Here is a 13,489-nt window from a genome sequence, read left to right as displayed (position 1 = left end):
CCGCTATCTGAATGAGATTATCCGGCCGTTGGTTCTCCCAGGCCTTCAGCAGATTGGCGGCGGGGCAGTTCTGCAGGATGACAATGCCAGACACCACCGCGCCAGGGTGGTAACGGACTTTCTCAGACAACAAGGTATCGCCAGGATGGATTGGCCAGCATATTCGCCTGACTTGGCCCCAATAGAGAACGCCTGGGACGAATTAGGCAGGAGAGTTCGGGATAACCATGCCCCTCCGGCCAACTTTCATGATCTGGGTCAACTTCTTATGGCAGAGTGGCAGGCCATTCCCCAAGAGTTCTTCAGACGTCTGATCAACAGCATGAGGCAAAGATGTGTCAAGTGTATTCGCGCCAGGGGTGGATTCACACACTATTAAACGAATGTTCTAATGTGTAAAATCCATGTTTGACAACCTTCAACTTTGACACCATGTCATGTGACTTTCTTGTATACAGTAACGTTTATTTGTGTTTTTTTGTAAATATGGAACAATAAATTAAATTTTTGGTGTAGTTTACATCATCAATCTAACACACTCTGAAACTTATTTGGTTATAAATTTTTGACCCTTAAATTCTTTTGAGTAGTATATATAAATATATAAAAGGCTATTAATTCACCACTATCCTGTGAGCAGGAGTGAACACTCTTTTTTGGCAAACACTGAAAGTACAACGTGATGGCAGCAACAGTTTTACGTCTCTCCCCCACCATTCTCTCTCTCTCCCCCACCATTCTCTCTCTCTCTCCCATCTCTCTCTCTCTCTCTCTCTCTCTCTCTCTCTCTCTCTCTCTCTCTCTCTCTCTCTCTCTCTCTCTTCCTTATTCTCCCTCCCTCTCCCCTCTGTTTCTCTCCCATTCTCTCTTCCTGTCTCTGTGTATCTTTCACTTTCTCTGTTTCTATCTATCTCTCTGCCTCTCTCTCTCATTGTCTCTTCCTTCTGCTGTTTCTCTTTCACTTTGTTTTACTCTCTCTCTCCCTCTCTTTCTCTCTCTATATCTTTTACTTCTCTGTTTCTCCCCGTCTCTCTGTACTCTTCATCTCTCTCCCTGCCTCCCCCTCTTTTTCTAGCTCTGTATCCCTCTTCCTCAACCCCCATCTTGCTCCCTCCCTCCCTCTCCCTGTCTCTGTCTCTGGACATTGTGTCTTTGATGTCTCTCTTGTGTTGAAGTGACCATAAGACGCATGACAAACCGTACGGTTGAGTAACATTGCCCTATATATCAGCTGCTATACAAACCACTAGTCGAACATCCTTGGTACGGTTGAGTAACATTGCCCTATATATCAGCTGCTATACAAACCACTAGTCGAACATCCTTGGTACGGTTGAGTAACATTGCCCTATATATCAGCTGCTATACAAACCACTAGTTTTAAATGTACTGAGGTGCTGTCGAACATCCTTGGTACGGTTGAGTAACATTGCCCTATATATCAGCTGCTATACAAACCACTAGTCGAACATCCTTGGTATGGTTGAGTAACATTGCCCTATATATCAGCTGCTATACAAACCACTAGTTTTAAATGTACTGAGGTGCTGTCGAACATCCTTGGTACGGTTGAGTAACATTGCCCTATATATCAGCTGCTATACAAACCACTAGTTTTAAATGTACTGAGGTGCTGTCGAACATCCTTGGTACGGTTGAGTAACATTGCCCTATATATCGGCTGCTATACAAACCACTAGTTTTAAATGTACTGAGGTGCTGTCGAACATCCTTGGTACGGTTGAGTAACATTGCCCTATATATCGGCTGCTATACAAACCACTAGTTTTAAATGTACTGAGGTGCTGTCGAACATCCTTGGTACGGTTGAGTAACATTGCCCTATATATCAGCTGCTATACAAACCACTAGTTTTAAATGTACTGAGGTGCTGTCGAACATCCTTGGTACGGTTGAGTAACATTGCCCTATATATCAGCTGCTATACAAACCACTAGTTTTAAATGTACTGAGGTGCTGTCGAACATCCTTGGTACGGTTGAGTAACATTGCCCTATATATCAGCTGCTATACAAACCACTAGTTTTAAATGTACTGAGGTGCTGTCGAACATCCTTGGTACGGTTGAGTAACATTGCCCTATATATCAGCTGCTATACAAACCACTAGTTTTAAATGTACTGAGGTGCTGTCGAACATCCTTGGTACGGTTGAGTAACATTGCCCTATATATCAGCTGCTATACAAACCACTAGTTTTAAATGTACTGAGGTGCTGTCGAACATCCTTGGTACGGTTGAGTAACATTGCCCTATATATCAGCTGCTATACAAACCACTAGTTTTAAATGTACTGAGGTGCTGTCGAACATCCTTGGTACGGTTGAGTAACATTGCCCTATATATCAGCTGCTATACAAACCACTAGTTTTAAATGTACTGAGGTGCTGTCGAACATCCTTGGTACGGTTGAGTAACATTGCCCTATATATCAACTGCTATACAATGTGAAAATAACGGTTGTAGTACTACCTCTCTTCCAGTTTCAGTAAAGGTAACCAGTGAAAGCTGTTAACGAGTTATTTATACTAAAGTAAACAAATGGGGGATTGTGGAAACATTGGTAATTGGAAAAGTATCTGGCCTAATTGTGTGTTGCATAACACAAATAGCTGCTGGGCATCATTTTGTTTGTCCTTATTGGCACTGAGTAATTGCCTGGCCTCTTGTGTGGTTTCACAATCTGGGCAGTGATATCATCAGTGGAGTAAGGAAAACGAATGAGCTTGATGACATCTCAGTGCATTGTGGGTTGAGGAAAAGTTTTTAAAAAAATGTATTGTTTTTGTTGGGGGGGGGGGGGGCAGGGGTGTTAGTGTTTGTCTTGTGTTGTTCTTGATCAAGCATATTACTGGAGCACATTGATTAATGAAAAGTTAAAAAACAGTTTTGTGCCAGTTCTTTTTGACAAAATTAATTATTCTTATCATTACTATATGATTTTCTTAACCCTAATCCTAAACTTAACCCATTTTCTCTCTGGAGGAAGCCTCCTTATATCTCCTGTTGACTGGTTGAAAGAAAGAAAGAAATGTTTTATTTAACGATGCACTCAACACATTTTATTTACGGTTATATGGCATCCGACATATGGTTAAGGACCACACAGATTTTGAGAGGAAACTCGCTGTCGCCACTACATGGGCTACTCTTTCTGATTAACAGCAAAGGATCTTTTATTTTCGCTTCCCACAGGCAGGATAGCACAAACCATGGCCTTTGTTGAACCAGTTATGGATCACTGGTTGGTGCAAGAGGTTTTACACCTACCCATTATAAGCCTTGCAGAGCACTCACTCACAGTTTGGAGTCTGTATCTGGATTAAAAATCCCATGTCTCGACTGGGATCCGAACCCAGTACCTACCAGCCTGTAGACCGATGGCCTAACCACTATGCCACCAAGGCTGGTGTTGTTGACAGGTTGAATTCAATTCCATAGCACCATACCCAAAAATGTCTTTCTGGCAGAACCACTGGTAGGAATGGGAAAAACCAATGAGAATGTGAATTGATAAATTGGTGGCTGTCTTCCATTCTGCCCATATTTAAAGAAAAGAAGAAAAGAAAGAAAAGAATATCTGTTAATGATACTTTATACTTTTTATGTCTAATGTATTGTGAAATTCTGTCATTAAACAAACTTTCCTTTCCTAATGGCCATGGATTAAACAATGTGCTGGGGTGTTGGTCACATTCCTGTCTCTTGTAACACTTGACTGGGTCAGTCACAGTTCACTTGGTGCCCTTCTTACTGTGTTAATGGCTAACATTTGAGAAGTGATACCTCCTGGCTTCACTTCATTCATTCCACTTACTGCTGCGTAAGCTTTGAGTCATCACCCATTATAAATACACCAGTAATTTTTATTCATTATCTACCTGTTCAGCCTAATTCTTTGTATGAAGTCAGCGAAGGCCCTATCAAATGAATAAAGAGGATTTTTTGTTTATATACGGCTATGGTATTTGTCAGATGTTTGAAGCACTTGGCTGGGTTTCTTCTTAAAAGCTGCAACATAATTACAGACCAGAGTTGAATAATTTAGTAGAATTGATATTTTTCTTCTTAATGCATTCCCAAATCCTCAAAGGGCACTTTTAATGCATACACACAAATGTGTGTTTGTTATCTAGCAAAGGAGAGCAAAGGAGAGCATAAAATACCATGTCTAGGGGAGTCACAGTACTGCATACCTTGAATGAGGCTATAAAAGATGTCTTTCTGTTAATTGGGGAAAATGTAAACGTCTGTATGGCAACAGTGATTTCTTCTTTCATACAGTCAATGCATACTTTATGCTTTATACTTTGATCTTAGCCAGGGTAGGACATAGCCCAGTGGTACAGCACTCGTTTGATGTGCAGTTGGTCTGGGATCGATCCTTGTTGGTGGGCCCATTGGACTATTTCTCAATCCAGCCAGCTGGTATATCAAAGGTTGTGGTGTGTTCTCTCCTATATGTGGGATGGTGCATTTAAAAGATCCCTTGCTACTAATGGAAACATGTAGCAGGTTTTCTCTCTAAGACTACATGTACATGTATATGAAAAAGACCAAATGTTAAGGTGTTGCAATAATGCTTGAAGTACCCAGACTTGGTGGGAGTCTGCTGTATAAGTCCAGACATAACACATTTGATAAACATGAGATTTGCTTGTGCAAGATGCATTATGGGATTTTAATTTAATTCTAGTCGACTGATTGTATTACAGTTTAATGTTGCATGTCTCCTGACATGCACACAGTTGCCTTACTATTTTTTTGTAATTTTAGTGAATAATTTTGTTAAAATAAAGCCATCCTGCTTAAAAGCTTGAACATATTTCCTTGCAAAACATTCCTCCCAGAGGAAATTATTTATTTACTTCTTGGTATATTGACAGAGTGCGTATTCCGTGCGGAATCGTGGAATGGAAGACTTCTGTTCTGTAGTATGTCACAATTAAGGAAATCTTTAAAAGAAGTTGTGAAAAGTGGAGATCATATTCCCAATAGTTTACCAGGGCTTGAACTTAATGATGGCACTGGTGACAGTTGCCATAGTTTTGTTACGAATTGTTGTAGGTCAGGCACTTTACTGACAGCAGTTGCCATAGTTTTGTTATGAATTGTTGTAGGTCAGGCACTTTACTGAAGGCAGTTGCCATAGTTTTGTTATGAATTGTTGTAGGTCAGGCACTTTACTGACAGCAGTTGCCATAGTTTTGTTATGAATTGTTGTAGGTCAGGCACTTTACTGATGGCAGTTGCCATAGTTTTGTTATGAATTGTTGTAGGTCAGGCACTTTACTGACAGCAGTTGCCATAGTTTTGTTATGAATTGTTGTAGGTCAGGACACCTACTGATGGCAGTTGCCATAGTTTTGTTATGAATTGTCGTAGGTCAGGCACTTTACTGATGGCAGTTGCCATAGTTTTGTTATGAATTGTTGTAGGTCAGGCACTTTACTGATGGCAGTTGCCATAGTTTTGTTATGAATTGTCGTAGGTCAGGACACCTACTGATGGCAGTTGCCATAGTTTCGTTATGAATTGTCGTAGGTCAGGCACTTTACTGACGGCAGTTGCCATAGTTTTGTTATGAATTGTCGTACCTTACTGACGGCAGTTGTTTATCGCTGGATAATATTTAATTTTTTCTTTTTCTATTAGTTGCCAAGGTTAGTGGTTTAAAGTTGCTGTATGCAGGCTCAGTGTTGCCATTGGTGAGCATTCAGACTATGGCAAAAACATTTTGAAATGGCTATAGGTATTAAATTCTTAAATTCCTGCCCTGGTGTATGCCATTGTTTCTGTATTTATTTATTTACGGCTTGGTGTATATATATACTAGTGGAATGTTGAAATGGAAGACTTCTATTCTGTTATGTCGTAATTAAGGAACGCTTTAAAAGAAGTTGTTAAAAGTGAGCTCTTATTCCTGATGGTTTACGTCGTTGTTCTGTAATGAACAGACTAGAGGAGTCATTCTTTGGGGAGTCCGGGGCAACATCACATGTCAATAACAGTAACTCAATTAATTAACAAATCAAGGCAAGCGAAGATCAGTCTCCTGAGGTGATGCCATGTGAAGTTTTTAAGGAAATCTATTAAAATTTGCATTGCAAGGAAAGCAATTTGTCACTCTCCTAAAATGGGGATGTAACCTAGTGGTGAAGCACCTGCTTGATGCGTGGTCGGTCTGGGATCAATGCGTATCAGTCTAGGATCCATGCGCATCGGTAAGCATATTGGGCTATTTCTCATTCCAGCATGTTAATGTCCCTCGTGAATTAATTTTGAATGTCACTTGCTATTAAGGCTAGAGACAACTGAAAAGTATTTCACTCAGGGCATACACATGATACAAAATGGTAACCCGTATATCCTATAAATCAGCACTAAGTTGCTGCACAAGAGGAGTGAAATTTCAAAAGTTAAAGTTTGTTTTGTTTGATGACACCACTAGAGCACATTGATTTATTAATCATCGGCTACTGGATGTCAAACATTTGTTAATTCTGACACATAGTCATCAGAAGAAACTACATTTTTCCATTAGCAGCAAGGAATCTTTTACATGCACTTTCCCACAGACAGGAAAGCACATACCACAGCCTTTGACCAGTTGTAGTTTACTGGTCGGAATGAGAAAAAACTAATCAGTTGAATGGAGCCACTGAGGTGGTTCGATCCTATGACACAAGCTTCTCAAGTGATCACTCAAATGACTGAGCTATCCTGACAGTAAATATAAGTCTTTTAAGGTCATTTGCTCTCGGTAATCTGACCCTGGGGATTTTGAATTGCAGGAAATTAGTAAAGTGTTCTTTTGTTTGCTAAGAAACACAACATTCTGCAGAAGATTATAGGAAGCCAGTTTCTGTTATTCTCTCAATACTGAATCTATAGCTGGCTTTTGTTACGTTGTTTTTTGGCTGTTTGTTTAGTTTACAGCTAAATCCCACCCCTGCTCATGTATAGATGAGATGAATTTTAATAACCCTAATGTTGCAGAATTTAAAAACAATTAGGGAGTTTGTTTATATAAAACAAATTTTGTCTCCGTCTGGCCTGTACATTAATATTGCTATTATTAATAATTGTTGTTGTATGGGGTTTTTTGGGTTTTTTTTCAATAATTTTTTTTTATCTGTTTGCTGACACCAGTTTGTTTGGTATGCAATAAATTGAATTGAATTGAATTGTTTATTTGTGGGTTTTTGCTGATTGGTGTTTTTTGTAATCATATGTTTATGATGGCTAGTGCTTTAAATTATTTTTAAATTCTGCAACATTAAGGTTATTAAAATTCATGTCATCTATACATGTGTGCAGGGGCGGGGTATAGCTCAGTGGGTTGAACGCTGGCTTGAGGTGCTTGCATCTCGGGATCAAACTATCTCAGTGGATCCATTCACCTGATTAGGTGTTTTCTTCCTCAGACCAGTGCACCACAATTGGTCAAAGGGCGTGCTATGTGCTTTCCTGTCTGTAGGAAAGTGCATAGAAAAGATCCCTTACTGCATAAGGAAAAATGTAGTGGCTTTCCTCTGGTGACTACGTGTCAGAATTACAAAACGTTTGACATCCAATAGCCGATGATTAATACTTGTTACATATTTCACACAATACTGTACTGTAGTATGTTAATAAATAGAGAGAGAGACAGAGAGAGACAGACAGACAGACAGAGAGAGAGACAGACACACACACATAGTGTTTGTGTCTTTGTATTACATGTTTTTGGTATATAGATTCACACTCTACCTCCCCTTCTCCCTCCCCTACCCTCCCCTCCACCTCGCCACTGAATAATACAAAATACACTGTGTCATTTGGCTGCAGATCGTTTGATAAGAATGTTTGTGTCAGTTCTGTCATGGACACTTTGTTATGCATGAAGAACTCCATACAAACCTACACTTTCTCCCCCCCCTACCCCCCACTGTTCTAATTAACGTTTGGTAGCACAGCCATGGATTAGAAAGTTTCCCTTCACGAACTTGGGTTACAAATCTCTATTAGAGAAAATTAAAGGTCTTGAGTTTATGAGTCAGTGGGGGCGGCCATTGTTTCGACCGGTTCCTGATTGTTTTGACTAGTTCCTGTGCGGCAGTTCGTCTTGCCGTGTCACTTGTGGATCCTATATGTTTGATAAATTGCTTTCTGGCATGTCGAGGATCATCAGGGATGCAACATAGTTCAGCGACTTTCATTAAAGTCGTGTTCGATCTGTCATCCAAATTGCAGCTTACAATTTGTACAAATTGAACGAGTCCAATAAGTCGATTCAGATTGGTTTTTATGTCTCTCAGGTTTCTACTTCATCTTCTTCTTCTTCTTCTTCCTCATCTTCCTCTCTTGTTTTTTTTCTTCTGTTTCTTCTTTTTCTTTCTCTTTAACACTCTTTCTCTCTCTTCCTGTCTTCTCTCTCCCTATCTATCTCTTTTTCTCTCTCTCCCTCCCTCCATTTCTTTTTCTCTTTCTGTTTCTAATTCTCTCTCTCTCTCTCTCTCTCTCTCTCTCTCTCTCTCTCTCTCTCTCTCTCTCTCTCTCTCTCTCTCTCTCTAAGACCCTCTCCCCCCTCTCTCTCTGTCTCTCTCCCTCTCTCTCTCTCTCTCTCTCTCTCTCTCTCTCTCTCTCTCTCTCTCTCTCTCTCTCTCTCTCTCTCTCCTCACTCTCTCACACTTTTTTTTTCTCTCACTTTGTCTCTCCCCTCTGTGTGTCTGTCCAGCCCCCCCCCCCCCCTCCTTCTCTGAGGACTGGAATTCAAAGAGAAAAAACAATTCTACAAACGACAGAAAATTCATGATCATTGTATGTTTGCACTTAAAAGAATGGATTTATTTTGACAGTTAAATTACGATTTATGACAGCCACTATAGACTGCTGATATTGCTCAGAGGAAGGTAATCTGGCAAACTGATAACCTGGTGCTTTCAATCTATGAGACACTCAACAGCCATAGAAACCCAACCATTGATTAGTCAATTTATATCGCCTCAAATTGACCACAGCTTCGTGGAATTTCCACCAAGTCATGCAATAAACCTTTCTTTCTTTCTTTCTTTCTTTCTTTCTTTCTTTCTTTCTTTTTTTCTTTCTTTTCTTTTTCTTCTTTTTTTTTCTTCTTCTCGTTTTTGACAGGTTTTCTTTGGTCCTGTATTACTCCTGTCAGATTTAAGGTGCAATACAAATGTAATACAATATGTTTTATTTTTTATTTTATTTTTTGTTATCTCCATTCAAGCTTTATTTTGGCTATAAAGGGAAAAGGTTTTGAGTGGATGCGAAGTGGTGTTACGGTATTGTGTGAGTTCTCGGCATGAAATATACAACAAGTATTAAAATTGGATCATTTCTCAAGTGACTATTACAGCTGTACAAAGAATACTCGAGTGACGATTAAAGCTGTACAAAGAGAATACTACAGTGACGATTAGAGCTGTACAAAGAGAATACTACAGTGACGATTAGAGCTGTACAAACAGAACACTCAATACTCAGGTGACGATTAGAGCTGTACAAAGAGAATACTCAAGTGACGATTAGAGCTGTACAAAGAGAATACTCGAGTGACGATTAGAGCTGTACAAAGAGAATACTACAGTGATGATTAGATCTGTACAAAGAGAATACACAAGTGACGATTAGAGCTGTACAAAGAGAATACTCAAGTGACAATTAGAGCTGTACAAAGAGAATACTCAAGTGTCTATTAGAGCTGTACAAAGAGAATACTCAAGTGATGATTAGAGCTGTACAAAGAGAATACTCAATACTCGAGTGACAATTAGAGCTGTACAAAGAGAATACTCAAGTGTCTATTAGAGCTGTACAGAGAATACTCAAGTGATTAGAGCTGTACAAAGAGAACTGTACAAGAGCTGTACAAAGAAGAACACTCAGACGATTAGAACACTCAATACTCAGCTCAAGAGAATACGAGTGACGATTAGAGCTGTACAAAGAGAATACTCAAGTGACGATTAGAGCTGTACAGAGAATACTCAAGTGACGATTAGAGCTGTACAAAGAGAACACTCGAGTCACGATTAGAGCTGTACAAAGAGAACACTCAAGTGACGATTAGAGCTGTACAAAGAGAACACTCGAGTGACGATTAGAGCTGTACAAAGAGAACACTCAATACTCGAGTGACGATTAGAGCTGTACAAAGAGAACACTCAAGTGACGATTAGAGCTGTACAAAGAGAACACTCAAGTGACGATTAGAGCTGTACAAAGAGAACACTCAATACTCGAGTGACGATTAGAGCTGTACAAAGAGAACACTCAAGTGACGATTAGAGCTGTACAAAGAGAACACTCAAGTGACGATTAGAGCTGTACAAAGAGAACACTCGAGTGACGATTAGAGCTGTACAAAGAATACTTGAGTGACAATTAGAGCTGTACAAAGAGAATACTCGAGTGACGATTAGAGCTGTACAAAGAGAATACTAAAGTGACGATTAGAGCTGTACAAAGAGAATACTAAAGTGACGATTAGAGCTATACAAAGAGAATACTACAGTGACGATTACAGGGCTTACCCTGGATCAAAAATACCTGTAGCCAAAATATTAGCCAAATGGAATTTTTATTAGCCATATTGAAAATGCTTTAGCCAAATTTGTTTTATGCATTACTGTATAGAGTATTTATATATGAATATGAAAATGTATCTTTTTTAACTAATTGTGTACAAACTGGAATAAATACCAGTACCCCATACACCCACCCCCACTTCTAAGGCCTATGACATTAAATTAACGAACATACAGAAATATGGGGGTGGGTGGATGTTTATGGATGGTGTTTGTTTTTTCTTTCTTCCTTTTTTCCCCAATAAAATTTTTAGATTTTTTTATTTTTATATAGAGCTCATTATTTCTTTAAATAGCAATCTTTAAGTTAGTTTGAATTGTGACCCATCAATTCCCCCCCGACCCCAAACAATTTCTTAATTTGTGCCATGTTGTTGCTGTTGATTTCAGCATCGTGTTAAATGCTTGTTGTGATTTCTGCTTACAAAATACCTCGGCTAAGAATGCCGACTTCACAGTATACTCCATTTGTCTTTTTAAAATCCAGCTAACTTATTAAATGTCAACTCACAGTCTTACAAATTTATATCTAAAATTATCTAACAAATATGATTATTGTAAACTAATTTTATTCAGTGTACATTTAACTGCAATTTGTATAATTTAAATACTGCATGTTCATTTCCGGCGATCGCGATCTGCATGCTTGCTCTCGACCATGGGTATGAAATGAACAAAGACAAAGGAATAAACAAAAACTGCTGTTAGGTATTCATGGATGCGAATAACTATTGTTTTTCTACAAATTTACATCAAGATTTACTTTTGCGTAATCATATTGTTTAATATCTGCAACGATGTCTCTTGACACGTGGGTGTCAGCTGACTCTGAAGCGTGACATTAATTCGCACCGAAAGCTATCCTCAGTTCAGCCAACGAACGTTTTTCCTATCAAACGTTCCTAACGTTAGCAAACTATTTGATTGGGGTTCGTCGTGTCCATTTGGTGAAGCGCACAAACCAGTCTAGCGAACGTTTTGTTTTCGCTCGGTCTGGCTGAACTCAGCCCTTGAGATGGCCTACATGTCTTTCGGCCCTGAACTGGCATGTGTATTCAAATTGACACGCATTGTCGGTCTGTTTTTATTACTTTGGTACAAAGATTTTACAAAGTAAAAATAACAAGTTACAGATCTTCCAGACATTGCTGTCATACATGTTGAATGCATGCCGTTAAAATTAATAACCGTGATTATTAAAATGAGCAAACATTATAAGGCCTACGCTGTATTCTGCATGACACCGTTTCTCGTTACCAGTTGCGAGATCGCTATTACGCTAATTGAATATTTGGTAGTAGAATTATGTTTGAGGTGTCGGATACATTATGTAACCGTTTGTTCACATCAGAAGACAGAAAATGGCTTAGCCAAAATTTTAGCCACTTGCAAATTTTATTAGCCATTTTTTGTAAAAATTTGCCAATGGCTAATTTGGCTACCGACAGTGTGAGCCCTGCAATAGAGCTGTACAAAGAGAATACTACAGTGACGATTAGAGCTGTACAAAGAGAATACTACAGTGACGATTAGAGCTGTTGAAAGAGAACACTCGAGTGACGATTAGAGCTGTACAAAGAGAATACTACAGTGACGATTAGAGCTGTACAAAGAGAATACTACAGTGACGATTAGAGCTGTACAAAGAGAATACTACAGTGACGATTAGAGCTGTTGAAAGAGAACACTCGAGTGACGATTAGAGCTGTACAAAGAGAATACTACAGTGACGATTAGAGCTGTACAAAGAGAATACTACAGTGACGATTAGAGCTGTACAAAGAGAATACTACAGTGACGATTAGAGCTGTTGAAAGAGAACACTCGAGTGACGATTAGAGCTGTACAAAGAGAATACTCAAGTGACGATTAGAGCTGTACAAACAGAACACTCGAGTGACGATTAGAGCTGTACAAAGAAAACACCCAAGTGACGATTAGAGCTGTACAAAGAGAACACTCGAGTGACGATTAGAGCTGTACAAAGAAAACACTCAAGTGACGGTTAGAGCTGTACAAAGAGAATACTACAGTGACGATTAGAGCTGTACAAAGAGAACACTCGAGTGACGATTAGAGCTGTACAAAGAAAACACTCAAGTGACGGTTAGAGCTGTACAAAGAGAACACTCGAGTGACGATTAGAGCTGTACAAAGAAAACACCCAAGTGACGATTAGAGCTGTACAAAGAAAAGACCCAAGTGACGGTTAGAGCTGTACAAAGAGAACACTCGAGTGACGATTAGAGCTGTACAAAGAAAACACCCAAGTGACGATTAGAGCTGTACAAAGAGAACACTCAAGTGACGATTAGAGCTGTACAAAGAGAATACTACAGTGACGATTAGAGCTGTTGAAAGAGAACACTCGAGTGACGATTAGAGCTGTACAAAGAAAACACCCAAGTGACGATTAGAGCTGTACAAAGAAAAGACCCAAGTGACGGTTAGAGCTGTACAAAGAGAACACTCGAGTGACGATTAGAGCTGTACAAAGAAAACACCCAAGTGACGATTAGAGCTGTACAAAGAGAACACTCAAGTGACGATTAGAGCTGTACAAAGAGAATACTACAGTGACGATTAGAGCTGTTGAAAGAAAAGACCCAAGTGACGATTAGAGCTGTACAAAGAGAACACTCGAGTGACGATTAGAGCTGTACAAAGAAAACACCCAAGTGACGATTAGAGCTGTACAAAGAGAACACTCAAGTGACGATTAGAGCTGTACAAAGAGAATACTACAGTGACGATTAGAGATGTACAAAGAGAACACTCAAGTGACGATTAGAGCTGTACAAAGAGAATACTACAGTGACGATTAGAGCTGTACAAAGAGAACACTCAAGTGACGATTAGAGCTGTACAAAGAGA

General features: G+C 39.3%; 1 protein-coding gene across 3 annotated transcripts in view; it reads left to right on the top strand.

Annotated features, from left to right (window-relative positions):
- Positions 1–13,489, top strand: part of LOC121385611 (protein TANC1-like) — a 175,190-nt gene that overhangs the window by 90,460 nt on the left and 71,241 nt on the right. The window lies entirely within an intron of this gene.

This window comes from Gigantopelta aegis, chromosome 11, assembly GCF_016097555.1.
Source record: "Gigantopelta aegis isolate Gae_Host chromosome 11, Gae_host_genome, whole genome shotgun sequence".
Taxonomy (NCBI): Eukaryota; Metazoa; Mollusca; class Gastropoda; order Neomphalida; family Peltospiridae; genus Gigantopelta; species Gigantopelta aegis.
Note: the sequence above shows the minus strand (reverse complement) of the source record. Positions and strands in the feature narration are given on the sequence as shown.